This window comes from Rhinoderma darwinii, chromosome 5 (genome assembly GCF_050947455.1).
Source record: "Rhinoderma darwinii isolate aRhiDar2 chromosome 5, aRhiDar2.hap1, whole genome shotgun sequence".
Classification (NCBI taxonomy): Eukaryota; Metazoa; Chordata; class Amphibia; order Anura; family Rhinodermatidae; genus Rhinoderma; species Rhinoderma darwinii.
This window is the reverse complement of record NC_134691.1, coordinates 230396321-230424175: the sequence shown is the minus strand read 5'-3', so window position 1 is coordinate 230424175 and position 27855 is coordinate 230396321. Positions and strand designations below refer to the sequence as shown.

The window sequence follows — 27855 nt, the reverse complement described above, 5'->3', positions numbered from 1 at the left end:
AGGTGCAACTAGGATGCAGGCTCCTAGGTGGACACTGGGGTGGCAGCCCAGGTAGAAGCCTAGGAGTGTGTTTGGGTCTCCCTAAGCTTCGGCGAGGGGGGACCATCGATCCTTGATCCTCTAGGCCTATGGTTTGGAGGGTCAGGGAATGGTTATGCGGGGCCTCTCTCTTTTAAGAGAAGGGCTGCGATAGACCGCATCCTTGTGCACTTTTTGTGTGGCACCTCTGCACTTTTTATGCACTTGGGTGATAGAAAGCACGACTCGGGCTTTCAATAAAAAATCTGTTCTTATCAGTTTAATATCTGATACGTCCCCTATCTGGGGACCATATATTAAATGGATTTTTCGAACAGGGAGATGGAAATAGAGCTTGCTCTGTCCACTCCACGCATTGACCTGGTATTGCAGTATTTCCAGGACCGGTGCACCCTTCCCTTATGTGTTGACTAAAATCAGATTCCAAAAGTGCTATTTGTGTTTGCTATTGTTTTTGTCTTTCTGATGGGATCTCCCCTTTTAATCCCATTATTTCAACACCTGTTGGACAATGCATTTGTACAGTCATGTGTGATAATGAGCTCATTTATTAAATGCAATTAATTAATACATTGCCACCTCTTGTTGTGTGTGTGTGTGTGTGTGTGTGTGTGTGTGTGTGTGTGTGTGTGTGTGTGTGTGTGTGTGTGTGTGTGTGTGTGTGTGTCTTCTGTGTTTCTGTGTTTCCGGCATTTCACATTGGAACAGCTCATTCACCTTCCTTGTCTTCTCTCCGCCCTCCCTTTTAGGTAAGTTAAAGAGCTGCACCTGAGCCAGCCACTGATTGATGCAGCACCACAGTCAAATAGTGGAGTGGAGTGGAGTAGGGGAACAGCAAACAGCCATTAAAGCAGCCAGCCGCCTACCCGCCACAATGGACCTACCTGTGTACACTAGATGGATGTGATGGAATGTACTGTCGTCCCTACATTTCAAGAAGAAGTAAGAATTGCAGTTGCAACAAACCCTTGCTTGCCTACAAAGAGAGCAGCAATTTGGATTTGTTACTATGTTACCTGGAAGAATAACAAACTGTGCAAGGATGGAGGTTGTAGGAGCAAAGAGAAGTTGTCTGTAAAGTTGGTGGATGCCTATTTTCCATTTTGCAGTCCCTTGTCTCCCTCTTGTGGCCTCCTGGAGGCAAGTAGCTGTGCAAAAAAAAGACAGCCTGGCGGCCGGCTGTTGCAGTGTTGCCCTCTCAGGCAACACTGAGTGACTGACTGAGCCGCACCGTCTTATATAAAGTTCAGACGGAACTTTGCACGTGTCATAGTGGAGCCCTCAGGATTCCAGAGCCAGCTTTCTGACATCATAATGGGGCCTGCCTCAGAGATAAAAGCCTGGGCCCAGGCAGTGTTGGTCAGTGCTGCTCAGCAGGCAGCACCGGACTGGATTGGATTAAAGCTGATACAAGGTGTGAAGGAACAAGGGGTGGCTGTGGGCATGCACTTGCTGCCGCTGCCAGTGTTTATCTGCATGGCAGGAGGGCATTTGGGCGTTGCCAGGAAGGCGTTTTTATGTAGATTCCTCCTCCTCTTTCAGCACTGCATTGTGGTGCAAGCAAAAGAAGCAAATCCTGTCTGGCTTCCTCTCCGGCCTTTATTCACCTCCCTCCCGCTTAGTAGCTGTAAATGTGTGTGAGCCTGCAGGGCCCCATGGAATTGCCTAGGAGTAGGCTGAATCAATCGCTGCAAGGGGTGAACAGCAGTATTAGGCAGGCTCGGTCAACGGCCGGCCCATTCGGGTTATCGCTTCTCGGCCTTTTGGCTAAGACCAAGTGTATTTATACAGGAGGTTTTTGGTCAGAAGGTGCTCAGGTACCCTCTCTCTCGGCCTCGGGGGATCGTCCAGGTTCGCCTGGACTTCACCCCCGTGCTGCTATTTGGGAGAGAGGCTTAGTCCTGAGCAACGAGTTGCGATCCCCCCCAGCCCCTTGGTCTCCGTAAGACAAGGGGCGCAGCGAAAGCTGTGCGGTTCGACCTGGCCACGCAAATGGCAGGCGAACCCGATGCGGTGCCGGTGTACGCCCGGCTTAAGAATTCTGCACGATTTATCGTGGCAGAGGGTGGAGGCGGTCCCCGTGGTATTAAATTTTTAGTCCACGCCATTTTGGAAGATCTGCTGGCGGTCCACAAGAACGAGCTCTTGGCTATCCAGGACTACCCGAAGCGAGGAATCTACGATGTCACCTTCATGGGAGAAGGAATACTCCGTGATGCTATGGACCGAGCTGAGAGGAAACAAGGTGAACTCGTAGCAGCGGGAGTCAAGGTAGTAGAGCATGAATTTGAAATAACCAAACTCGTGGTGATTAAAATGTATTCCCCATATGTGAGAGATATGGAAGTGGCAGCATTTCTAGCTGCCTACTTCAAAAATGTCAAACTCCTGGGGAAAGTGATGAACGAGTGTGGAGTGTGGACCGCCAAATGGAAGTTTTTAGTTACGCTGATTAAGGACCCCTCCACCCAAGAAACGAGATTACCACCGGCTCGTTTTAAAATTGGAAATGTGAATGGCGACCTCTACTTCTCAGGGATGCCAAACTTCTGCAGGGCTTGTGGTACCTATGGACATACCAGTTTTAACTGCGATGTCACCTGCAGAAACTGTGGAAGCAAAGAGCACAATATAAGGGAGTGCACAGAAGAAAAAAAATGCAACTTTTGTCAAAAAACTGGTCACTTGTATTTTTCTTGTCCTCATAGGTACCGAAGCGGAGAAGAAGAGCAACCCGGGGCGCCCCCACGTGCTCCACCAGCGGACCAGCCCCGCCCTCAGGGAGAGGAACAAGCCAATGCTGCAAAGGAGCAGCGGGGTACCTGGGCTTCAAGGGTACGGTCTGTTGGAGCCAAAGCAGGTACCTCACAGCCAACAGCCTCAGAGGAGAGAAGGGAGTCCAGTGCGAAGGAAAAACGCCAAGCCAAACGTAAGGCTGAGAAGGGGCAGGCCAGTGAGATAACTGAGGCATCCCAGAGTGCTGGTTGCTCAGTGGATGCCGGGCCTGCTCCCAATCCTGGGTCTCTAGATACGGAGTCTGAAGAGGAAGGTTGGCTGAAAGTGGGTCCCCGTAAAAAGGGTAAACAGGAGCGTGCCGGTAGGGGGGTGACAGGGGAGGAGCAAATGGATACGTCCGTAAAGCAAAGTGAGGCTCCTCCTAGGACCGCCCCCTCGTCGTTACTGGTGAGGAGGGTGGGCACTGTTCCCCCCGAGCCAACCGACACCCCGCCATGTGCGCAACCTCCCCCTCTAGAACGGCCTGCACGGCCTGCACGGCCTCAGGGGGGAGCGGCGGGGCCCTTGGGGGACCCACCCGATACAGACCTATATGGTCAGCCGTTAGAGACCCAGGTAAGGCTGTGTGAATCTGGACTCCCTGTATACGAGATGAGGGCTGTTGGCTCGACGCTCACGGAAGGTAGTTCCTCTCCTGAATCATCCCCTTTCTCGCTAGAGTCAGACGAGGGCGGGGAGATGAGTTCAAGCGAGATTTCTGGTATTGCTGGTGGAGGCCAAGTCTGATTTTAAGTAACACGATTATTTATTTTTTAAAATCAAGACTAACACAATTAAAACTCCACGATGTCTGAAATAAAGGGGATCTCCCTCAACGTGAGGGGCGCCAAGTCCAAAGTCAGAAGGGTTGCTCTCTTCAGTTTTTTATCTGGCCTGGCAGCCTCTGTTTTTTTCCTGCAGGAGTGCGGCATTCCCCATGCAATGAAGTACCATAAATACAAAGAGGATTGGAAGTATGGTCCATCAGTCTGGTCTGGATCTAACGAGTCCAGATCAGCAGGGGTCGCCATTCTTTTTAAGGGAAACGTTTTTATTGATTTTATTCAAGAGATTCTTCCAGGACGTATTTTATTGGTTAAAGCTTTTATTGACGGCGTAAAATGGCAGTTTTTAAATTTTTACGGCTCACCTGACAAAAAGGAGAGAGCAGAGATGCTAGAAATGTTACCTCTTTTTATTAATACAACTGAGCCTTTTATCCTCGCAGGTGATTTTAACTGTATCCTGAGGGGGGAACGCCGGCTTACCAGTACTACAAGTAGGAATTACGATAAGACCTCTGGACTGCTCAAAGATATTGTAAATGATTTTAAATTAACAGATTTGTACAAAGAATGTAATAGGAGCAGCCCAGAGGAAGCCGGCGTTACCTGGAGCAACGCCACCTGTAGCTCCAGGATAGATTTTATTTTTTGTAATGAGAATGTACTGCCTTTTAATTGTGAAGTTTTAACTAATGTTTTCTCAGATCACAAGCTTTTATCATTTTATGTAAAGCGTGATTTTAATAAACCGGTGTGTAAGAAGTCCTGGAAGTTAAATGTTTCCCTTTTAGATGATCCACAGGTTTTTACTGATTTTATTGAATTTTACCAAAAATGCAGGCGGGGGAGAGACATGCGTACTCCCATCAGTGCATGGTGGGAGAAAATGAAAAAAAGAATAAAGGAATTTTTTATTAAAAAGAGCGTGGCGAAAGCCAGAGAAAAACATGCTTTTTTTAAAATTCTCAGCACCCGTCTGCAGACCCTGTACAAGATGAGAGATAATGAAATTGACGTTAAAACTGATATCACTAATTTAAAAAAAGAAATAGCTCAGTGCCTGGAGCAGAAAGGCAAAGAAATCATTTTTCGTTCCAAAATTCAGCATGTGGAGGAGAATGAGACCTGCTCCAGGTACTTTTTTAAAAAAATTAACAATAAAAAGGCTATTATTAAAAATATTGAAGGTGTGTCAGATGTACAGGGTATTTTAAGTAAAGTTCATGAGTTTTATGCTGACCTTTTTAGTGTTAAAACTGTGGATCATAATTTTATGCGTGACTCACTGAAGGAGATTACTACTGTTTTAGACCCTGTCTCCCAGAATTTTTTATTACAGGAGCTGACGGAGCAGGAGGTTTTAGAAACGGTAAAGAGTTTTAAAGCCGGAAAAGTTCCCGGACCGGACGGTATACCCAGTGAGTTTTATGTCAAATTTTATGACATTTTAAAAGAGGATCTTTTTAGCCTTTTTTATGAAGTTTTTAATTCCAAGATGCTGCCTAAGTCCTGGCGGAAGGGTGAGGTCTCCCTGCTACATAAGAAAGGTGACATCGCAGTTTTGAAGAACTGGAGACCAATAACCCTTCTGAATAGCGACTATAAAATAATGGCAAAAGTGTGCGCAAATAGATTAAAAGCCATAATACCCCACATTGTACACTCTAACCAGGTGTGTGGGGTGCCAGGCCGCAGCATCTGGGATAATCTTAACCTGGTAAAAGATGTGATTGAGGACACGAGGTCTAGAAGAGGTAAATTAGCCATTTTATCTATAGACTTCGAGAAGGCGTTCGACCGTGTCTCTCATTTTTATCTTTTTAAGGTTTTAGAGCGTATGGGTATACCTGAAGGATTTTTATTATCACTTAAAGCCTTTTATAAAGATTGCACAAGCAAAATTTTAGTGAATGGTTTTAAGACACAGGACGTGATTTTAGACTCAGGGGTGAAGCAGGGGTGTCCCTTGTCCCCACTGCTTTTTATTTGCGCATTAGAGCCTCTACTGTGTACAATTCGCCGCGATAAGTTAATACGTGGAGTCCCCCTGCCCGGGGGTGGCGGCGTAGAGGCTAAAGCAGTGGGGTACATGGACGATGTAGCGGTTTTTTGCAGGGACACCCTGTCGCTTCAGAGAACCCTCAGACAAATTGAGTTTTATTGCTGTGCTTCCGGTTTTAAGGTGAACTTCGACAAAAGTAATATTTTAAATATAGGAAGCATGGCTTTTAGAGACATACCCGTCCCTGTGTCAGATAATATTACGATTTTAGGTGTCTCCTTCAGTGAGTGCGATAATGGTTTTATCAGTTGGGACATGGTGGCGCAGAAGGTAAATCAAAAAATATGCATGTGGAACATGAGAAAACTTACCATGGAGGGAAAAGTTTTAATTATTAAAATGGTCATTTTACCCCTGCTTTTATATCTCAGTATGGTTTTCCCTCCCCCCACGGTTTTATTGCAAAAAATTACTAAAGCATGTTTTACCTTCTTTTGGAGTTCCAGAATGGAGAAACTTAAAAGAGAGATTGTGATGAAATCCAAACCGAAGGGTGGCAAAGATTTTCCGAATTTTAACAGGTTTCTTTTAATCAAGTTCTTCAGTTTCTGTTTTAATTCCCTTTTTAAAGAACATTATTGGTCCTATTTTTTACGTTTTAATACAGGGTTTTTAATGCGAAGGTTTGGGTGGTTCAACATTGTTTTATCCTCACCTTACGCTTTTAAACTCTCAATAAACTATGTGATTTTAGAAAAGATAGTGACCTTATTCAACCTGAAGGGAAAAAATGTAAATGAGCTGAAAAATAGTAAAAAATTAATTAAAGACCTAAGAGAAAGTGAGACGGTCAGCAGGATTGAGAATTTTAATGAGGAACGAAGTGCTTTTATCTTCAAAATTATTAATGTGTTTTATCTTTTTAATACACAGATGGACCTGGCCTGGAGCTGCATTCATCAATGTCTTCCATGCCGGGCATTCCAATACAGAAGGAGGCTCGCGAGGTCTGCCGTCTGCCCGAGGGAAGGCTGCCAGGCCGAGGAAACGATTCGACACATTTTTTGGACGTGTGATTTTGCGAAGGAATTTTGGAAAAAAATATTCCCTCTTTTGGTAAAGATGGCAGACCTGAAAGACTTGAATTATGAAGATATTTTATATGGACTATTTGGATGCCCAACCGCGAGCCAAAAGATAATAGCGTGGAAGACGATGAATTGCGCCAAAGAAGCTCTATGGAAGGCCAGGAACATCCTGATTTTTAAGCACGATGTTTTATCTACTGATGATGTTTTAGGTCTTTGTTTTAGCGAAATGTACATTTATTATTTATTAGACAAAAAAAGAAATGCCACCCTTCTTAATAAATGGTTTGTGAAAGAATGGAACTCCAACATATAAAGATTTGCCACCATGTCCCTTTTATGTAATGTAATGCAATGAAATATTGATTTTATTGTTATTCATTTGTACAAAAGTTGGTTTTATTGTAAACTGTATTTTTTATCATGAAATAAATCATTGACACCCCTGAAAAGGGGTAGCCAACTTAAAAAAAAATCTGTTCTTATCAGTTTAATATCTGATACGTCCCCTATCTGGGGACCATATATTAAATGGATTTTTCGAACAGGGAGATGGAAATAGAGCTTGCTCTGTCCACTCCACGCATTGACCTGGTATTGCAGTATTTCCAGGACCGGTGCACCCTTCCCTTATGTGTTGACTAAAATCAGATTCCAAAAGTGCTATTTGTGTTTGCTATTGTTTTTGTCTTTCTGATGGGATCTCCCCTTTTAATCCCATTATTTCAACACCTGTTGGACAATGCATTTGTACAGTCATGTGTGATAATGAGCTCATTTATTAAATGCAATTAATTAATACATTGCCACCTCTTGTTGTGTGTGTGTGTGTGTGTGTGTGTGTGTGTGTGTGTGTGTGTGTGTGTGTGTGTGTGTGTGTGTGTGTGTGTCTTCTGTGTTTCTGTGTTTCCGGCATTTCACATTGGAACAGCTCATTCACCTTCCTTGTCTTCTCTCCGCCCTCCCTTTTAGGTAAGTTAAAGAGCTGCACCTGAGCCAGCCACTGATTGATGCAGCACCACAGTCAAATAGTGGAGTGGAGTGGAGTAGGGGAACAGCAAACAGCCATTAAAGCAGCCAGCCGCCTACCCGCCACAATGGACCTACCTGTGTACACTAGATGGATGTGATGGAATGTACTGTCGTCCCTACATTTCAAGAAGAAGTAAGAATTGCAGTTGCAACAAACCCTTGCTTGCCTACAAAGAGAGCAGCAATTTGGATTTGTTACTATGTTACCTGGAAGAATAACAAACTGTGCAAGGATGGAGGTTGTAGGAGCAAAGAGAAGTTGTCTGTAAAGTTGGTGGATGCCTATTTTCCATTTTGCAGTCCCTTGTCTCCCTCTTGTGGCCTCCTGGAGGCAAGTAGCTGTGCAAAAAAAAGACAGCCTGGCGGCCGGCTGTTGCAGTGTTGCCCTCTCAGGCAACACTGAGTGACTGACTGAGCCGCACCGTCTTATATAAAGTTCAGACGGAACTTTGCACGTGTCATAGTGGAGCCCTCAGGATTCCAGAGCCAGCTTTCTGACATCATAATGGGGCCTGCCTCAGAGATAAAAGCCTGGGCCCAGGCAGTGTTGGTCAGTGCTGCTCAGCAGGCAGCACCGGACTGGATTGGATTAAAGCTGATACAAGGTGTGAAGGAACAAGGGGTGGCTGTGGGCATGCACTTGCTGCCGCTGCCAGTGTTTATCTGCATGGCAGGAGGGCATTTGGGCGTTGCCAGGAAGGCGTTTTTATGTAGATTCCTCCTCCTCTTTCAGCACTGCATTGTGGTGCAAGCAAAAGAAGCAAATCCTGTCTGGCTTCCTCTCCGGCCTTTATTCACCTCCCTCCCGCTTAGTAGCTGTAAATGTGTGTGAGCCTGCAGGGCCCCATGGAATTGCCTAGGAGTAGGCTGAATCAATCGCTGCAAGGGGTGAACAGCAGTATTAGGCAGGCTCGGTCAACGGCCGGCCCATTCGGGTTATCGCTTCTCGGCCTTTTGGCTAAGATCAAGTGTAGTGCTTTAGGGTATTGCCTTGTTTCTTGGTCAGGAGGTGCCCTGGTACCCTTTTCCTTGGCCTGGGGGGATCGTCTCTTTCACAAGAGACTTCACCCCTCTGCTGCTATTGGGGAGGAGGATTAGTCCAGGGCAACGAGGAGCGATCACCCACCTGACACCTCGGTGTTGAAGGTCTATCCTGAAAACCATCAGAATGGAGGCCATACCGGAATATATGAGGACCAGGAATGCTGTTCGTTTTACGGTGACGGAACTGGAAAGGACCAAGAAAGACCTGCGTTTCCTGAGCGAAGATTTGTTGCTGGGACTGTTTCGGCTGAGCAAGGAGGACATACTGGCGGTAATGGACTACCCACAGAGAGGTGTCTATGACGTCACGTTCATCAATGAAGAAACGTATTTGAAGTTTTCGGTAAACTTGTTGAAGTCACGTGAAGATCCAAAGTTGGAAGGTGTGGTGTTGGTACCACACTTTTCTGTGTGGCAGCGTCTTGTGACCGTCAAGATGTACTCGCCATATGTTGAAGAGGAGGATATTAGTATATTCCTAGGGAAGTATTGCGAGAAAGTTGTGGAGAAAGGCAAAGTTCTGAATGAATTTGGCTTCTGGACCGGAAAATGGAGATTTTTTTGTTCAATGAAACTGGACAGAACTTCAGGAAAAATGGTAACCCCACCAGCTCGCTTTAAAATTGGAAACACGACTGGAGATTTGTTCTTTTCTGGAATGGACATTTTTTGCAGGAACTGTAAGAAATATGGGCACAATACAGCAGAATGTCAAAAGATTGTGTGTACAAAATGTTTGCATGAAGGCCACGACTATCAAGACTGCAAAGAGGAAAAGATTTGTAACATGTGTGGAGAGGGTGGGCATGTCTTCAGGATATGTCCAAAGAGACATAGAAGAGGAGTGCAACAAGAGAGTGGAGCAAGCAGGGAGAAAAGTAAACCGAATATTGAAGAGGTTTCTTCAGTAACGGAAAAAGTGGAGAATAGTGGAGGAGGAGGTATTAAAGATACTGATGTGGGCAAAGGTAAAATTGCTGAAAAAAGGAAAATTGGGAAAGCTAAAATATCTAAAGAAGAAAGTGAAGAAAGAGAGGATATAATAAGAGAGTCGATTAATTTACGGAAGAAGGCGGATGTAGAGGTTTTGCGTGGAATAATAGAGACGCATTTGACAAAACAATTTTTCCGTTTTATGGAAACATATAAAATACCACCTTGGTTGGTGGAAGAGGTCAAGAATGAATGGGATGGTAAACCCCTGAAGCAGGAACTATTGGAGATGCTTGCTGTTTGCGCGGTTAGAAAAGGCTTGGTGACATGATTTAAATGTTTCTGATGTCAGGACTTTGATGTTTTTTGTTCTTATCTGTTGTTCATGTTTTGCAAAATTCTTCTGATATAATGTATTGTATTTTCTGAATAATTCAATAAAAAAGTAAAAAATCTGTTCTTATCAGTTTAATATCTGATACGTCCCCTATCTGGGGACCATATATTAAATGGATTTTTCGAACAGGGAGATGGAAATAGAGCTTGCTCTGTCCACTCCACGCATTGACCTGGTATTGCAGTATTTCCAGGACCGGTGCACCCTTCCCTTATGTGTTGACTAAAATCAGATTCCAAAAGTGCTATTTGTGTTTGCTATTGTTTTTGTCTTTCTGATGGGATCTCCCCTTTTAATCCCATTATTTCAACACCTGTTGGACAATGCATTTGTACAGTCATGTGTGATAATGAGCTCATTTATTAAATGCAATTAATTAATACATTGCCACCTCTTGTTGTGTGTGTGTGTGTGTGTGTGTGTGTGTGTGTGTGTGTGTGTGTGTGTGTGTGTGTGTGTGTGTGTGTGTGTGTGTCTTCTGTGTTTCTGTGTTTCCGGCATTTCACATTGGAACAGCTCATTCACCTTCCTTGTCTTCTCTCCGCCCTCCCTTTTAGGTAAGTTAAAGAGCTGCACCTGAGCCAGCCACTGATTGATGCAGCACCACAGTCAAATAGTGGAGTGGAGTGGAGTAGGGGAACAGCAAACAGCCATTAAAGCAGCCAGCCGCCTACCCGCCACAATGGACCTACCTGTGTACACTAGATGGATGTGATGGAATGTACTGTCGTCCCTACATTTCAAGAAGAAGTAAGAATTGCAGTTGCAACAAACCCTTGCTTGCCTACAAAGAGAGCAGCAATTTGGATTTGTTACTATGTTACCTGGAAGAATAACAAACTGTGCAAGGATGGAGGTTGTAGGAGCAAAGAGAAGTTGTCTGTAAAGTTGGTGGATGCCTATTTTCCATTTTGCAGTCCCTTGTCTCCCTCTTGTGGCCTCCTGGAGGCAAGTAGCTGTGCAAAAAAAAGACAGCCTGGCGGCCGGCTGTTGCAGTGTTGCCCTCTCAGGCAACACTGAGTGACTGACTGAGCCGCACCGTCTTATATAAAGTTCAGACGGAACTTTGCACGTGTCATAGTGGAGCCCTCAGGATTCCAGAGCCAGCTTTCTGACATCATAATGGGGCCTGCCTCAGAGATAAAAGCCTGGGCCCAGGCAGTGTTGGTCAGTGCTGCTCAGCAGGCAGCACCGGACTGGATTGGATTAAAGCTGATACAAGGTGTGAAGGAACAAGGGGTGGCTGTGGGCATGCACTTGCTGCCGCTGCCAGTGTTTATCTGCATGGCAGGAGGGCATTTGGGCGTTGCCAGGAAGGCGTTTTTATGTAGATTCCTCCTCCTCTTTCAGCACTGCATTGTGGTGCAAGCAAAAGAAGCAAATCCTGTCTGGCTTCCTCTCCGGCCTTTATTCACCTCCCTCCCGCTTAGTAGCTGTAAATGTGTGTGAGCCTGCAGGGCCCCATGGAATTGCCTAGGAGTAGGCTGAATCAATCGCTGCAAGGGGTGAACAGCAGTATTAGGCAGGCTCGGTCAACGGCCGGCCCATTCGGGTTATCGCTTCTCGGCCTTTTGGCTAAGATCAAGTGTAGTATCTGTTCTTATCAGTTTAATATCTGATACGTCCCCTATCTGGGGACCATATATTAAATGGATTTTTCGAACAGGGAGATGGAAATAGAGCTTGCTCTGTCCACTCCACGCATTGACCTGGTATTGCAGTATTTCCAGGACCGGTGCACCCTTCCCTTATGTGTTGACTAAAATCAGATTCCAAAAGTGCTATTTGTGTTTGCTATTGTTTTTGTCTTTCTGATGGGATCTCCCCTTTTAATCCCATTATTTCAACACCTGTTGGACAATGCATTTGTACAGTCATGTGTGATAATGAGCTCATTTATTAAATGCAATTAATTAATACATTGCCACCTCTTGTTGTGTGTGTGTGTGTGTGTGTGTGTGTGTGTGTGTGTGTGTGTGTGTGTGTGTGTGTGTGTGTGTGTGTCTTCTGTGTTTCTGTGTTTCCGGCATTTCACATTGGAACAGCTCATTCACCTTCCTTGTCTTCTCTCCGCCCTCCCTTTTAGGTAAGTTAAAGAGCTGCACCTGAGCCAGCCACTGATTGATGCAGCACCACAGTCAAATAGTGGAGTGGAGTGGAGTAGGGGAACAGCAAACAGCCATTAAAGCAGCCAGCCGCCTACCCGCCACAATGGACCTACCTGTGTACACTAGATGGATGTGATGGAATGTACTGTCGTCCCTACATTTCAAGAAGAAGTAAGAATTGCAGTTGCAACAAACCCTTGCTTGCCTACAAAGAGAGCAGCAATTTGGATTTGTTACTATGTTACCTGGAAGAATAACAAACTGTGCAAGGATGGAGGTTGTAGGAGCAAAGAGAAGTTGTCTGTAAAGTTGGTGGATGCCTATTTTCCATTTTGCAGTCCCTTGTCTCCCTCTTGTGGCCTCCTGGAGGCAAGTAGCTGTGCAAAAAAAAGACAGCCTGGCGGCCGGCTGTTGCAGTGTTGCCCTCTCAGGCAACACTGAGTGACTGACTGAGCCGCACCGTCTTATATAAAGTTCAGACGGAACTTTGCACGTGTCATAGTGGAGCCCTCAGGATTCCAGAGCCAGCTTTCTGACATCATAATGGGGCCTGCCTCAGAGATAAAAGCCTGGGCCCAGGCAGTGTTGGTCAGTGCTGCTCAGCAGGCAGCACCGGACTGGATTGGATTAAAGCTGATACAAGGTGTGAAGGAACAAGGGGTGGCTGTGGGCATGCACTTGCTGCCGCTGCCAGTGTTTATCTGCATGGCAGGAGGGCATTTGGGCGTTGCCAGGAAGGCGTTTTTATGTAGATTCCTCCTCCTCTTTCAGCACTGCATTGTGGTGCAAGCAAAAGAAGCAAATCCTGTCTGGCTTCCTCTCCGGCCTTTATTCACCTCCCTCCCGCTTAGTAGCTGTAAATGTGTGTGAGCCTGCAGGGCCCCATGGAATTGCCTAGGAGTAGGCTGAATCAATCGCTGCAAGGGGTGAACAGCAGTATTAGGCAGGCTCGGTCAACGGCCGGCCCATTCGGGTTATCGCTTCTCGGCCTTTTGGCTAAGATCAAGTGTAGTATCTGTTCTTATCAGTTTAATATCTGATACGTCCCCTATCTGGGGACCATATATTAAATGGATTTTTCGAACAGGGAGATGGAAATAGAGCTTGCTCTGTCCACTCCACGCATTGACCTGGTATTGCAGTATTTCCAGGACCGGTGCACCCTTCCCTTATGTGTTGACTAAAATCAGATTCCAAAAGTGCTATTTGTGTTTGCTATTGTTTTTGTCTTTCTGATGGGATCTCCCCTTTTAATCCCATTATTTCAACACCTGTTGGACAATGCATTTGTACAGTCATGTGTGATAATGAGCTCATTTATTAAATGCAATTAATTAATACATTGCCACCTCTTGTTGTGTGTGTGTGTGTGTGTGTGTGTGTGTGTGTGTGTGTGTGTGTGTCTTCTGTGTTTCTGTGTTTCCGGCATTTCACATTGGAACAGCTCATTCACCTTCCTTGTCTTCTCTCCGCCCTCCCTTTTAGGTAAGTTAAAGAGCTGCACCTGAGCCAGCCACTGATTGATGCAGCACCACAGTCAAATAGTGGAGTGGAGTGGAGTAGGGGAACAGCAAACAGCCATTAAAGCAGCCAGCCGCCTACCCGCCACAATGGACCTACCTGTGTACACTAGATGGATGTGATGGAATGTACTGTCGTCCCTACATTTCAAGAAGAAGTAAGAATTGCAGTTGCAACAAACCCTTGCTTGCCTACAAAGAGAGCAGCAATTTGGATTTGTTACTATGTTACCTGGAAGAATAACAAACTGTGCAAGGATGGAGGTTGTAGGAGCAAAGAGAAGTTGTCTGTAAAGTTGGTGGATGCCTATTTTCCATTTTGCAGTCCCTTGTCTCCCTCTTGTGGCCTCCTGGAGGCAAGTAGCTGTGCAAAAAAAAGACAGCCTGGCGGCCGGCTGTTGCAGTGTTGCCCTCTCAGGCAACACTGAGTGACTGACTGAGCCGCACCGTCTTATATAAAGTTCAGACGGAACTTTGCACGTGTCATAGTGGAGCCCTCAGGATTCCAGAGCCAGCTTTCTGACATCATAATGGGGCCTGCCTCAGAGATAAAAGCCTGGGCCCAGGCAGTGTTGGTCAGTGCTGCTCAGCAGGCAGCACCGGACTGGATTGGATTAAAGCTGATACAAGGTGTGAAGGAACAAGGGGTGGCTGTGGGCATGCACTTGCTGCCGCTGCCAGTGTTTATCTGCATGGCAGGAGGGCATTTGGGCGTTGCCAGGAAGGCGTTTTTATGTAGATTCCTCCTCCTCTTTCAGCACTGCATTGTGGTGCAAGCAAAAGAAGCAAATCCTGTCTGGCTTCCTCTCCGGCCTTTATTCACCTCCCTCCCGCTTAGTAGCTGTAAATGTGTGTGAGCCTGCAGGGCCCCATGGAATTGCCTAGGAGTAGGCTGAATCAATCGCTGCAAGGGGTGAACAGCAGTATTAGGCAGGCTCGGTCAACGGCCGGCCCATTCGGGTTATCGCTTCTCGGCCTTTTGGCTAAGATCAAGTGTAGTATCTGTTCTTATCAGTTTAATATCTGATACGTCCCCTATCTGGGGACCATATATTAAATGGATTTTTCGAACAGGGAGATGGAAATAGAGCTTGCTCTGTCCACTCCACGCATTGACCTGGTATTGCAGTATTTCCAGGACCGGTGCACCCTTCCCTTATGTGTTGACTAAAATCAGATTCCAAAAGTGCTATTTGTGTTTGCTATTGTTTTTGTCTTTCTGATGGGATCTCCCCTTTTAATCCCATTATTTCAACACCTGTTGGACAATGCATTTGTACAGTCATGTGTGATAATGAGCTCATTTATTAAATGCAATTAATTAATACATTGCCACCTCTTGTTGTGTGTGTGTGTGTGTGTGTGTGTGTGTGTGTGTGTGTGTGTCTTCTGTGTTTCTGTGTTTCCGGCATTTCACATTGGAACAGCTCATTCACCTTCCTTGTCTTCTCTCCGCCCTCCCTTTTAGGTAAGTTAAAGAGCTGCACCTGAGCCAGCCACTGATTGATGCAGCACCACAGTCAAATAGTGGAGTGGAGTGGAGTAGGGGAACAGCAAACAGCCATTAAAGCAGCCAGCCGCCTACCCGCCACAATGGACCTACCTGTGTACACTAGATGGATGTGATGGAATGTACTGTCGTCCCTACATTTCAAGAAGAAGTAAGAATTGCAGTTGCAACAAACCCTTGCTTGCCTACAAAGAGAGCAGCAATTTGGATTTGTTACTATGTTACCTGGAAGAATAACAAACTGTGCAAGGATGGAGGTTGTAGGAGCAAAGAGAAGTTGTCTGTAAAGTTGGTGGATGCCTATTTTCCATTTTGCAGTCCCTTGTCTCCCTCTTGTGGCCTCCTGGAGGCAAGTAGCTGTGCAAAAAAAAGACAGCCTGGCGGCCGGCTGTTGCAGTGTTGCCCTCTCAGGCAACACTGAGTGACTGACTGAGCCGCACCGTCTTATATAAAGTTCAGACGGAACTTTGCACGTGTCATAGTGGAGCCCTCAGGATTCCAGAGCCAGCTTTCTGACATCATAATGGGGCCTGCCTCAGAGATAAAAGCCTGGGCCCAGGCAGTGTTGGTCAGTGCTGCTCAGCAGGCAGCACCGGACTGGATTGGATTAAAGCTGATACAAGGTGTGAAGGAACAAGGGGTGGCTGTGGGCATGCACTTGCTGCCGCTGCCAGTGTTTATCTGCATGGCAGGAGGGCATTTGGGCGTTGCCAGGAAGGCGTTTTTATGTAGATTCCTCCTCCTCTTTCAGCACTGCATTGTGGTGCAAGCAAAAGAAGCAAATCCTGTCTGGCTTCCTCTCCGGCCTTTATTCACCTCCCTCCCGCTTAGTAGCTGTAAATGTGTGTGAGCCTGCAGGGCCCCATGGAATTGCCTAGGAGTAGGCTGAATCAATCGCTGCAAGGGGTGAACAGCAGTATTAGGCAGGCTCGGTCAACGGCCGGCCCATTCGGGTTATCGCTTCTCGGCCTTTTGGCTAAGATCAAGTGTAGTATCTGTTCTTATCAGTTTAATATCTGATACGTCCCCTATCTGGGGACCATATATTAAATGGATTTTTCGAACAGGGAGATGGAAATAGAGCTTGCTCTGTCCACTCCACGCATTGACCTGGTATTGCAGTATTTCCAGGACCGGTGCACCCTTCCCTTATGTGTTGACTAAAATCAGATTCCAAAAGTGCTATTTGTGTTTGCTATTGTTTTTGTCTTTCTGATGGGATCTCCCCTTTTAATCCCATTATTTCAACACCTGTTGGACAATGCATTTGTACAGTCATGTGTGATAATGAGCTCATTTATTAAATGCAATTAATTAATACATTGCCACCTCTTGTTGTGTGTGTGTGTGTGTGTGTGTGTGTGTGTGTGTGTGTGTGTGTGTGTGTGTGTGTGTGTGTGTGTCTTCTGTGTTTCTGTGTTTCCGGCATTTCACATTGGAACAGCTCATTCACCTTCCTTGTCTTCTCTCCGCCCTCCCTTTTAGGTAAGTTAAAGAGCTGCACCTGAGCCAGCCACTGATTGATGCAGCACCACAGTCAAATAGTGGAGTGGAGTGGAGTAGGGGAACAGCAAACAGCCATTAAAGCAGCCAGCCGCCTACCCGCCACAATGGACCTACCTGTGTACACTAGATGGATGTGATGGAATGTACTGTCGTCCCTACATTTCAAGAAGAAGTAAGAATTGCAGTTGCAACAAACCCTTGCTTGCCTACAAAGAGAGCAGCAATTTGGATTTGTTACTATGTTACCTGGAAGAATAACAAACTGTGCAAGGATGGAGGTTGTAGGAGCAAAGAGAAGTTGTCTGTAAAGTTGGTGGATGCCTATTTTCCATTTTGCAGTCCCTTGTCTCCCTCTTGTGGCCTCCTGGAGGCAAGTAGCTGTGCAAAAAAAAGACAGCCTGGCGGCCGGCTGTTGCAGTGTTGCCCTCTCAGGCAACACTGAGTGACTGACTGAGCCGCACCGTCTTATATAAAGTTCAGACGGAACTTTGCACGTGTCATAGTGGAGCCCTCAGGATTCCAGAGCCAGCTTTCTGACATCATAATGGGGCCTGCCTCAGAGATAAAAGCCTGGGCCCAGGCAGTGTTGGTCAGTGCTGCTCAGCAGGCAGCACCGGACTGGATTGGATTAAAGCTGATACAAGGTGTGAAGGAACAAGGGGTGGCTGTGGGCATGCACTTGCTGCCGCTGCCAGTGTTTATCTGCATGGCAGGAGGGCATTTGGGCGTTGCCAGGAAGGCGTTTTTATGTAGATTCCTCCTCCTCTTTCAGCACTGCATTGTGGTGCAAGCAAAAGAAGCAAATCCTGTCTGGCTTCCTCTCCGGCCTTTATTCACCTCCCTCCCGCTTAGTAGCTGTAAATGTGTGTGAGCCTGCAGGGCCCCATGGAATTGCCTAGGAGTAGGCTGAATCAATCGCTGCAAGGGGTGAACAGCAGTATTAGGCAGGCTCGGTCAACGGCCGGCCCATTCGGGTTATCGCTTCTCGGCCTTTTGGCTAAGATCAAGTGTAGTATCTGTTCTTATCAGTTTAATATCTGATACGTCCCCTATCTGGGGACCATATATTAAATGGATTTTTCGAACAGGGAGATGGAAATAGAGCTTGCTCTGTCCACTCCACGCATTGACCTGGTATTGCAGTATTTCCAGGACCGGTGCACCCTTCCCTTATGTGTTGACTAAAATCAGATTCCAAAAGTGCTATTTGTGTTTGCTATTGTTTTTGTCTTTCTGATGGGATCTCCCCTTTTAATCCCATTATTTCAACACCTGTTGGACAATGCATTTGTACAGTCATGTGTGATAATGAGCTCATTTATTAAATGCAATTAATTAATACATTGCCACCTCTTGTTGTGTGTGTGTGTGTGTGTGTGTGTGTGTGTGTGTGTGTGTGTGTGTGTGTGTGTGTGTGTGTCTTCTGTGTTTCTGTGTTTCCGGCATTTCACATTGGAACAGCTCATTCACCTTCCTTGTCTTCTCTCCGCCCTCCCTTTTAGGTAAGTTAAAGAGCTGCACCTGAGCCAGCCACTGATTGATGCAGCACCACAGTCAAATAGTGGAGTGGAGTGGAGTAGGGGAACAGCAAACAGCCATTAAAGCAGCCAGCCGCCTACCCGCCACAATGGACCTACCTGTGTACACTAGATGGATGTGATGGAATGTACTGTCGTCCCTACATTTCAAGAAGAAGTAAGAATTGCAGTTGCAACAAACCCTTGCTTGCCTACAAAGAGAGCAGCAATTTGGATTTGTTACTATGTTACCTGGAAGAATAACAAACTGTGCAAGGATGGAGGTTGTAGGAGCAAAGAGAAGTTGTCTGTAAAGTTGGTGGATGCCTATTTTCCATTTTGCAGTCCCTTGTCTCCCTCTTGTGGCCTCCTGGAGGCAAGTAGCTGTGCAAAAAAAAGACAGCCTGGCGGCCGGCTGTTGCAGTGTTGCCCTCTCAGGCAACACTGAGTGACTGACTGAGCCGCACCGTCTTATATAAAGTTCAGACGGAACTTTGCACGTGTCATAGTGGAGCCCTCAGGATTCCAGAGCCAGCTTTCTGACATCATAATGGGGCCTGCCTCAGAGATAAAAGCCTGGGCCCAGGCAGTGTTGGTCAGTGCTGCTCAGCAGGCAGCACCGGACTGGATTGGATTAAAGCTGATACAAGGTGTGAAGGAACAAGGGGTGGCTGTGGGCATGCACTTGCTGCCGCTGCCAGTGTTTATCTGCATGGCAGGAGGGCATTTGGGCGTTGCCAGGAAGGCGTTTTTATGTAGATTCCTCCTCCTCTTTCAGCACTGCATTGTGGTGCAAGCAAAAGAAGCAAATCCTGTCTGGCTTCCTCTCCGGCCTTTATTCACCTCCCTCCCGCTTAGTAGCTGTAAATGTGTGTGAGCCTGCAGGGCCCCATGGAATTGCCTAGGAGTAGGCTGAATCAATCGCTGCAAGGGGTGAACAGCAGTATTAGGCAGGCTCGGTCAACGGCCGGCCCATTCGGGTTATCGCTTCTCGGCCTTTTGGCTAAGATCAAGTGTAGTATCTGTTCTTATCAGTTTAATATCTGATACGTCCCCTATCTGGGGACCATATATTAAATGGATTTTTCGAACAGGGAGATGGAAATAGAGCTTGCTCTGTCCACTCCACGCATTGACCTGGTATTGCAGTATTTCCAGGACCGGTGCACCCTTCCCTTATGTGTTGACTAAAATCAGATTCCAAAAGTGCTATTTGTGTTTGCTATTGTTTTTGTCTTTCTGATGGGATCTCCCCTTTTAATCCCATTATTTCAACACCTGTTGGACAATGCATTTGTACAGTCATGTGTGATAATGAGCTCATTTATTAAATGCAATTAATTAATACATTGCCACCTCTTGTTGTGTGTGTGTGTGTGTGTGTGTGTGTGTGTGTGTGTGTGTGTGTGTGTCTTCTGTGTTTCTGTGTTTCCGGCATTTCACATTGGAACAGCTCATTCACCTTCCTTGTCTTCTCTCCGCCCTCCCTTTTAGGTAAGTTAAAGAGCTGCACCTGAGCCAGCCACTGATTGATGCAGCACCACAGTCAAATAGTGGAGTGGAGTGGAGTAGGGGAACAGCAAACAGCCATTAAAGCAGCCAGCCGCCTACCCGCCACAATGGACCTACCTGTGTACACTAGATGGATGTGATGGAATGTACTGTCGTCCCTACATTTCAAGAAGAAGTAAGAATTGCAGTTGCAACAAACCCTTGCTTGCCTACAAAGAGAGCAGCAATTTGGATTTGTTACTATGTTACCTGGAAGAATAACAAACTGTGCAAGGATGGAGGTTGTAGGAGCAAAGAGAAGTTGTCTGTAAAGTTGGTGGATGCCTATTTTCCATTTTGCAGTCCCTTGTCTCCCTCTTGTGGCCTCCTGGAGGCAAGTAGCTGTGCAAAAAAAAGACAGCCTGGCGGCCGGCTGTTGCAGTGTTGCCCTCTCAGGCAACACTGAGTGACTGACTGAGCCGCACCGTCTTATATAAAGTTCAGACGGAACTTTGCACGTGTCATAGTGGAGCCCTCAGGATTCCAGAGCCAGCTTTCTGACATCATAATGGGGCCTGCCTCAGAGATAAAAGCCTGGGCCCAGGCAGTGTTGGTCAGTGCTGCTCAGCAGGCAGCACCGGACTGGATTGGATTAAAGCTGATACAAGGTGTGAAGGAACAAGGGGTGGCTGTGGGCATGCACTTGCTGCCGCTGCCAGTGTTTATCTGCATGGCAGGAGGGCATTTGGGCGTTGCCAGGAAGGCGTTTTTATGTAGATTCCTCCTCCTCTTTCAGCACTGCATTGTGGTGCAAGCAAAAGAAGCAAATCCTGTCTGGCTTCCTCTCCGGCCTTTATTCACCTCCCTCCCGCTTAGTAGCTGTAAATGTGTGTGAGCCTGCAGGGCCCCATGGAATTGCCTAGGAGTAGGCTGAATCAATCGCTGCAAGGGGTGAACAGCAGTATTAGGCAGGCTCGGTCAACGGCCGGCCCATTCGGGTTATCGCTTCTCGGCCTTTTGGCTAAGATCAAGTGTAGTATCTGTTCTTATCAGTTTAATATCTGATACGTCCCCTATCTGGGGACCATATATTAAATGGATTTTTCGAACAGGGAGATGGAAATAGAGCTTGCTCTGTCCACTCCACGCATTGACCTGGTATTGCAGTATTTCCAGGACCGGTGCACCCTTCCCTTATGTGTTGACTAAAATCAGATTCCAAAAGTGCTATTTGTGTTTGCTATTGTTTTTGTCTTTCTGATGGGATCTCCCCTTTTAATCCCATTATTTCAACACCTGTTGGACAATGCATTTGTACAGTCATGTGTGATAATGAGCTCATTTATTAAATGCAATTAATTAATACATTGCCACCTCTTGTTGTGTGTGTGTGTGTGTGTGTGTGTGTGTGTGTGTGTGTGTGTGTGTGTGTGTGTGTGTGTGTGTGTGTCTTCTGTGTTTCTGTGTTTCCGGCATTTCACATTGGAACAGCTCATTCACCTTCCTTGTCTTCTCTCCGCCCTCCCTTTTAGGTAAGTTAAAGAGCTGCACCTGAGCCAGCCACTGATTGATGCAGCACCACAGTCAAATAGTGGAGTGGAGTGGAGTAGGGGAACAGCAAACAGCCATTAAAGCAGCCAGCCGCCTACCCGCCACAATGGACCTACCTGTGTACACTAGATGGATGTGATGAAATGTACTGTCGTCCCTACATTTCAAGAAGAAGTAAGAATTGCAGTTGCAACAAACCCTTGCTTGCCTACAAAGAGAGCAGCAATTTGGATTTGTTACTATGTTACCTGGAAGAATAACAAACTGTGCAAGGATGGAGGTTGTAGGAGCAAAGAGAAGTTGTCTGTAAAGTTGGTGGATGCCTATTTTCCATTTTGCAGTCCCTTGTCTCCCTCTTGTGGCCTCCTGGAGGCAAGTAGCTGTGCAAAAAAAAGACAGCCTGGCGGCCGGCTGTTGCAGTGTTGCCCTCTCAGGCAACACTGAGTGACTGACTGAGCCGCACCGTCTTATATAGAGTTCAGACGGAACTTTGCACGTGTCATAGTGGAGCCCTCAGGATTCCAGAGCCAGCTTTCTGACATCATAATGGGGCCTGCCTCAGAGATAAAAGCCTGGGCCCAGGCAGTGTTGGTCAGTGCTGCTCAGCAGGCAGCACCGGACTGGATTGGATTAAAGCTGATACAAGGTGTGAAGGAACAAGGGGTGGCTGTGGGCATGCACTTGCTGCCGCTGCCAGTGTTTATCTGCATGGCAGGAGGGCATTTGGGCGTTGCCAGGAAGGCGTTTTTATGTAGATTCCTCCTCCTCTTTCAGCACTGCATTGTGGTGCAAGCAAAAGAAGCAAATCCTGTCTGGCTTCCTCTCCGGCCTTTATTCACCTCCCTCCCGCTTAGTAGCTGTAAATGTGTGTGAGCCTGCAGGGCCCCATGGAATTGCCTAGGAGTAGGCTGAATCAATCGCTGCAAGGGGTGAACAGCAGTATTAGGCAGGCTCGGTCAACGGCCGGCCCATTCGGGTTATCGCTTCTCGGCCTTTTGGCTAAGATCAAGTGTAGTATCTGTTCTTATCAGTCCTTGTAAGGATAGATAGCTCGGAGAACCACTGGGGGCTATAAACACTAGCTTAGCGATCCAAGAGCGTTCCAGACGAAGCCGGCGACGAACTGCGGAGAAGAACCAGCGAAGACGACGATCCAGAAGGGAGAAGCCGCCATCGAGGAAGAAGCTCCGGGAGATCGCTGCCGGGAAGAAGAAGGAGAACTTCGGAGAAGAGCCGCTGCTGAAGGGGATCTTCGAAGAAGCTCGGCCGCAGAAGAAGAAGCTCGACGAGGAACCGCTGCGGAAGAAATTTCGTGGAAGAACCTCGGCCAGCAAGGAGAAGATTTGCATAGCTCCGCCCCCTTCGGGAAAGAGCTATCGAAGATCCTCCCCAAGCGACAGGAACAGCTGGAAGAAGCCATGGCCTCAACCAGCAACCCTGCCACCCAGAAGGAGAAGGCTGATGGACCAGGTGAGCCGGCCCAGGCCAGGACATCTCCTCCTGAAGCCTCCTCAAGCGGACAGGCCACCAGGAAGCCGAACCAGGCTGCTCCAACCCTGGAGCCCTGGATGAAGCAGACGGTGGCCCTGAAGCTGAAGGAGGTGGACGGGAGAGTGCCGGACATGACGGAAGAAGTGTTCTGCCAGAAGATGCTCCTGGACCAGGGCTTCGCTAAGCCGGAGACCATCAGCATCCAGGCCTTCATGACCGGGATGTTCTTCGTGACCTTCGCTTCGATCAACATCTGCAGAAGGTACTGGGAGATGGTGAAAGCGGCGAGGCCTGAATCCCCTTTCTCTCGCTTTGTGGGCAACTGCCCTGTCCAAAGAGAGGAAAGGCGGGTGACGGTCTCAATGCGGAACCCACACACCCCCGGCAAAGACATCACCACGCTCCTGAAGCGGTTCTGCACAGTGGTGAGGGAACCCACCCACATCCTGAACGGACTCGGCTTCTGGACTGGCAAGTGGTCGGTAATCGTCCGACTCAACAAGGATTCAAGCGCGGAAGACGGCCTCCAGCACCTGCCCCAGTCATTCTCGCTGGGCAACTCCTACGGCCTCATCTACTACCCGGACATGCCGCAGATCTGCAGGAGATGCAGCAAGAAGGGTCATTCGATGAAGGACTGCAAGGAGGACGCCTGCAAGAACTGCCGGGTAACAGGACACGAGACCAAAGACTGCCCGAAACGGACAATGTGCAACCTCTGCGGACAAGCAGCCCACTCTTACAAGGACTGCCCGAAGAGGGATCGATCCTGGGCAACTGTAGCAGCGAAAGCTCCAGCCAGAGGGAACCCCGCCCCAGCCAGAGCTCCAGCGGCACAGAAGACCGGGAAAAAGAAGGATGGTAAGAAGACGACAGTCCCTCCCCCCCCTCTCCCGGCCCTCCCTCGCCCTACCCTTCCCACCCTCCCTCGCCCGGCCCTCCCCACCCCCCCGTCCCCTACCCCTGTCACCCCCACTGAGGCTCTCACCTTCTCCTACCCACCCATCTCAGTGGTCCTGTCACCTGCACCTCTCCCAACCCAGCCTCCCTTCTCCCCAGCTCCAGCAGCACTAACATCTTCCTCTCCAGCTGCTGGAGTCCTCTCCCTGGAGGATTTTCCCCCTCTTGTCTCCTCAGGTGCCATCCAGAGGAAGAGAAAGGTGAGGGACAGCCCAGCGGCTGAGTCCTCAAAGCGACAAGTCGTGGAAATCTGCGAAGATTCCCTTGCGCAGCAGGAGGAAATGGAGCAGATGGTGGAGGAACTCGTGTCTGAACCTGAGGTCATCGACTTCACAACAGACATCCAGGTGGCTACAATCCTGGAACAATTTTTGTCAGAGGGCCTGCTGGATCTTTCGGACCCACCAAGCGAGGAGGATCCGCCCGACCGGACTGGTAACTAAGGTGTATCGTTTGCACTAACCTTCTTTATTCTCCCCCATGGCTGCTAAACTTAACATCTTTAGCCTCAATGTGAGGAGTGTTAGAGATAGGACTAGATGTCAGATGGTGCTAACTTTTCTTTCCAAGCAGTCGAGTGATATATTTATGCTGCAGGAATGTACTCTCCCCTCTTCCAGGTCATATCATCACCTGGCCAGGCAGTGGACCCATGGCCCGTCCTACTGGTCTGGTGGGGGCGACTGTAAGTCTGCAGGGGTTGCCATCCTGATTAGGGGAAGCGTATTTACTGTTGACTCTGTCCAGGAGCTCGTCTGCGGCCGCTTGTTGGTCGTAGACGGTTCCTGGGCGGGAGAGCCGATTAGGCTCATCAACGTGTACGCTCCCCCTATGAAGGCTGAGCGCCTGGAACTATTCCAGACCCTGCGGACCCAGCTCGCCACCACTAGGGCAGTGGTGATGGCCGGGGACTTCAACTGCCCCATCGAAGAGGATGGACGAAGTTCCGGCACTTCAATCAAGCTGGATGTCAGTTCCAAACTGCTTATCGAGATGGTAACCGAAGCATCCTTGCAGGACGTTGTGGGCTCCATGGGGATCGGCTCTGTGAACTATTCATGGAGCCGACCCGATGGCTCACTTCGTTCTCGGATTGACTTTGTGTTCACCTCCCGGGCAGTCAAGCAGCATGGGCACTCCATGATCCCCTGCTTCTTCTCTGACCACAGGGCCATTCTCTTCCAGGGTGCCATCGGCCACGGTTTTCCTCCCGGCCCTGGCTCCTGGAAGCTGAATTGTGCCCTGCTGGAAAGAGAGGAGGTACTGGCGGAACTTAGAGACGCCTATATTGTTTGGAGGAATGATAAAGTTTTCTTTGACAAAACCTGTGACTGGTGGGAATATGTTAAAGTTGAATTTCGTTGTTTCTTTCAGGCAAAAAGTCGTCAACAGGCGTGTGAGAGGAAGAGAGACTTCAGAGAGATGCAGCGTCAGCTGCGATCCCTGCAAGACCTCCTTCAATGCGGCTGGGACGTCAGGAAGGAGCTGGAGGAAGCCAAAAAGGGCCTGAAAAGGCACTTTGAGGAGGAATCCAAGCGAATTATCTTTCGTTCCAAGGTGGAGAACCTGGAGAAGGGTGAGAAATGTAACTCGTTCTTTTTCAGGAAACTCCATGCCGGCCACACGCCCCTGAAGGAACTCCGAGATGAGACCGGAAACATGCATTCTGGGAAGAAGGAGGTGATGGGAGTCGTCACAGACTACTACCGAAGCCTCTACTCCCGGAAAACCACTGACCCCGAAGCCGCCGATAAATTCCTGTCAGGTATCACTAATCATCTTGATCCTGCAGGTACGGAGGCTATGGACGTACCCCTGACGGTGGAGGAACTGCTCTCTGCCGCTAAATCCTTCAGACCCGGCAGGACCCCGGGCAGTGATGGTCTCCCAGCAGAGCTCTATGTAGCGCTGGGGGACTTGATCTGTCCGGACCTGCTGGAGCTCTATGAGGAGATGGTGGTGGAGGGTAGAATGCCACCGTCCTTGAGAGAAGGCATGATCACGATCCTGTATAAGCGGAAGGGGGAGAGATGTGACCTGAAAAACTGGCGTCCCATCTCTCTCCTGAACGTGGACTACAAGATCCTCGCCAAAGTATTGACCAACAGACTGAAGGTTGTCATCGGACAGATCATCGGATCGGACCAAACCTGCGGCATTCCTGGCCGTAGGGTGGCCGACAGTCTTGCCCTGGTGAGGGACACGGTGCATTACATGCAAAGCCGCCGTACACACGCGGCCCTGGTCAGTCTGGATCAGGAGAAGGCTTTTGACCGGGTCTCTCACGAATTCATGGGTAAGGCTCTGCGTAGGCTGCGGCTTGGCAGGTTGTTCTGTTTGTATGTTAACCTGATGTATTGCGACATTTACAGCTCGGTGCTGGTGAACGGCTGGAAGACTGACCCCTTTCCTGTATCGTCGGGGGTTAGACAAGGCTGTCCTCTTTCACCTCTCCTTTTTGTTTGTGTTATAGAGCTCTTCGCAGAGGCTATCCGGCAGAATGGAGAGATCAGAGGGATCACCGCACCAGGTCCAGGACACTTCGAGGTCAAATGCTCGCTGTACATGGACGACGTGACCGTCTTCTGCGCTGACCAGAGTTCGGTGACTGCACTCGTCCAGACCTGTGAGGAGTTCGGACGCGCTTCAGGGGCAAAAGTCAACTGCGGGAAGTCGGAAGCCATGCTCTTCGGAAAGTGGTACCTGCCTTCTCCTGCCTCCTTCCCGTTTACTATCAAGCCGGACTTCATCAAAATTCTGGGAGTCTGGTTCGGTAAGGAAGGTGCAGCCCTAAAGTCGTGGGAAGAACGCTTGGCCAAAGTCAACCAAAGGATCGGACTGTGGAGCCTCAGACAACTCACTATTGAGGGCAAAGCAATGGTCCTGCGTAACGAAGTCTTGCCTGTGCTACAATACACTGCACAGGCATGGCCCCCTCTTGCCACCGTCTCGAGGGCCATTACCAGGACTGTGTTTCGCTTCATCTGGGGCTCGAAAATGGACAGAGTAAAGCGGACTGTTATGTACAAGGAGCCCCGCAAAGGTGGGAAGGGTATACCCGACATTCCCACTCTGCTGCGGATCGCTTTTGTATGTGACTGTGTTCGTAGGACTCTGAGGACAGCAAACGGCTCTGCGGGCAAGGCCATGTCCCGCTACTTCCTCCTTCCCCTCTGGCGAGGTTTTGGCTGGGACAAGTGGGACAGCTCCTTCCCTTACAACTGGCACGCTCCCTGGTTCTACGGAGATGTCGTCCGGTTTGTGAGGGAGCATCAACTGGAGGGTCTTAAGCCCGACTTGTGGAAACCTAAGACGATCCACAAGCACATCAGAGCAAAGGACTCACTGGAGTCTGTTCCAGGGCTTCATGCCGACACGTTGGAGACTGTTTGGACTAACGTGTCATCTGGCAGGTTGACCAACGGGCACAAGGACATTTCATGGATGGCCATCCAGGGAGGACTGCCTCTTAGGTCATTCATGCATGCCCGCAACCTGTGCAAGACCCGGTACTGCCCCAGGTGCCCCTTCACGGAGGAAACATCTTTGCACATTTTCTGGCAGTGCCCCTTTGCACAGGGTCTGTTGAAAGCCTTGGAACATGAACTCAAGGACTCAGTACCCAGGAACAGACTGTCGTACCGCTCGGTACTTTATGGACTATTTCCTGGGAATACCACGGATGGAGCAATCCAGGAAGCCTGGCGCCTTATGAACTGCTTTAAGGACGCTATATGGTTCGCCAGGAACCGTCTGATTTTGCGGAGAGAGAGTGTGTCCGTCCAGGACTGCCGCAGGCTGATCCACAGCCTGCTCAGAGACTATTCCACCTGGGACAGCCCGGACGTCGATGAGGAAGAGGACTGATACTCCCCTTCCCCCCACTCTCCCTTCTTGTGTGTTGTCTTTCAATAAAGCTTCGGGCCTGTGATTTCCCCCTTCCCTATCCCCTCCTACCCACTCCCCTATCCCATCACTTGTCTGTAATGCTTTGTTGTTTGGCTTTAGTGAATGCAAGAATGTTAGTGTAGCATGTGGTGTAATGTATAGCATAGGCTAGCCTGTACTGTGTATTATACTGTCATGTTATGTTTGACGACTGTTAT

The 27855-nt window shown here is 48.3% G+C and overlaps 9 non-coding genes and 3 pseudogenes across 9 annotated transcripts; all 12 read left to right on the top strand.

Moving 5' to 3' along the window:
* The first annotated feature begins 250 nt into the window (after window positions 1-250).
* On the top strand, window positions 251-436 carry LOC142654024 (U2 spliceosomal RNA). The gene has a single exon (XR_012848833.1). It is a non-coding gene; the product is annotated as a U2 spliceosomal RNA (small nuclear RNA).
* Window positions 437-7148: 6712 nt separating this feature from the next.
* Window positions 7149-7317, top strand: LOC142654243 (U2 spliceosomal RNA; annotated as a pseudogene).
* A 1342-nt stretch (window positions 7318-8659) lies between these two features.
* Window positions 8660-8801, top strand: LOC142654575 (U2 spliceosomal RNA; annotated as a pseudogene).
* Window positions 8802-10113: 1312 nt separating this feature from the next.
* Window positions 10114-10304, top strand: LOC142653720 (U2 spliceosomal RNA). Its single transcript, XR_012848637.1, has one exon. It is a non-coding gene; the product is annotated as a U2 spliceosomal RNA (small nuclear RNA).
* Window positions 10305-11650: 1346 nt separating this feature from the next.
* LOC142653616 (U2 spliceosomal RNA) lies at window positions 11651-11841 on the top strand. The gene has a single exon (XR_012848542.1). It is a non-coding gene; the product is annotated as a U2 spliceosomal RNA (small nuclear RNA).
* A 1338-nt stretch (window positions 11842-13179) lies between these two features.
* Window positions 13180-13370, top strand: LOC142653615 (U2 spliceosomal RNA). The gene has a single exon (XR_012848541.1). It is a non-coding gene; the product is annotated as a U2 spliceosomal RNA (small nuclear RNA).
* A 1316-nt stretch (window positions 13371-14686) lies between these two features.
* Window positions 14687-14877, top strand: LOC142653614 (U2 spliceosomal RNA). Its single transcript, XR_012848540.1, has one exon. It is a non-coding gene; the product is annotated as a U2 spliceosomal RNA (small nuclear RNA).
* A 1312-nt stretch (window positions 14878-16189) lies between these two features.
* On the top strand, window positions 16190-16380 carry LOC142653613 (U2 spliceosomal RNA). The gene has a single exon (XR_012848539.1). It is a non-coding gene; the product is annotated as a U2 spliceosomal RNA (small nuclear RNA).
* A 1336-nt stretch (window positions 16381-17716) lies between these two features.
* Window positions 17717-17907, top strand: LOC142653612 (U2 spliceosomal RNA). Its single transcript, XR_012848538.1, has one exon. It is a non-coding gene; the product is annotated as a U2 spliceosomal RNA (small nuclear RNA).
* A 1332-nt stretch (window positions 17908-19239) lies between these two features.
* LOC142653611 (U2 spliceosomal RNA) lies at window positions 19240-19430 on the top strand. The gene has a single exon (XR_012848537.1). It is a non-coding gene; the product is annotated as a U2 spliceosomal RNA (small nuclear RNA).
* Window positions 19431-20748: 1318 nt separating this feature from the next.
* Window positions 20749-20939, top strand: LOC142653609 (U2 spliceosomal RNA). Its single transcript, XR_012848535.1, has one exon. It is a non-coding gene; the product is annotated as a U2 spliceosomal RNA (small nuclear RNA).
* A 1338-nt stretch (window positions 20940-22277) lies between these two features.
* LOC142654544 (U2 spliceosomal RNA) lies at window positions 22278-22379 on the top strand (annotated as a pseudogene).
* The last annotated feature ends 5476 nt before the right edge of the window (window positions 22380-27855 follow it).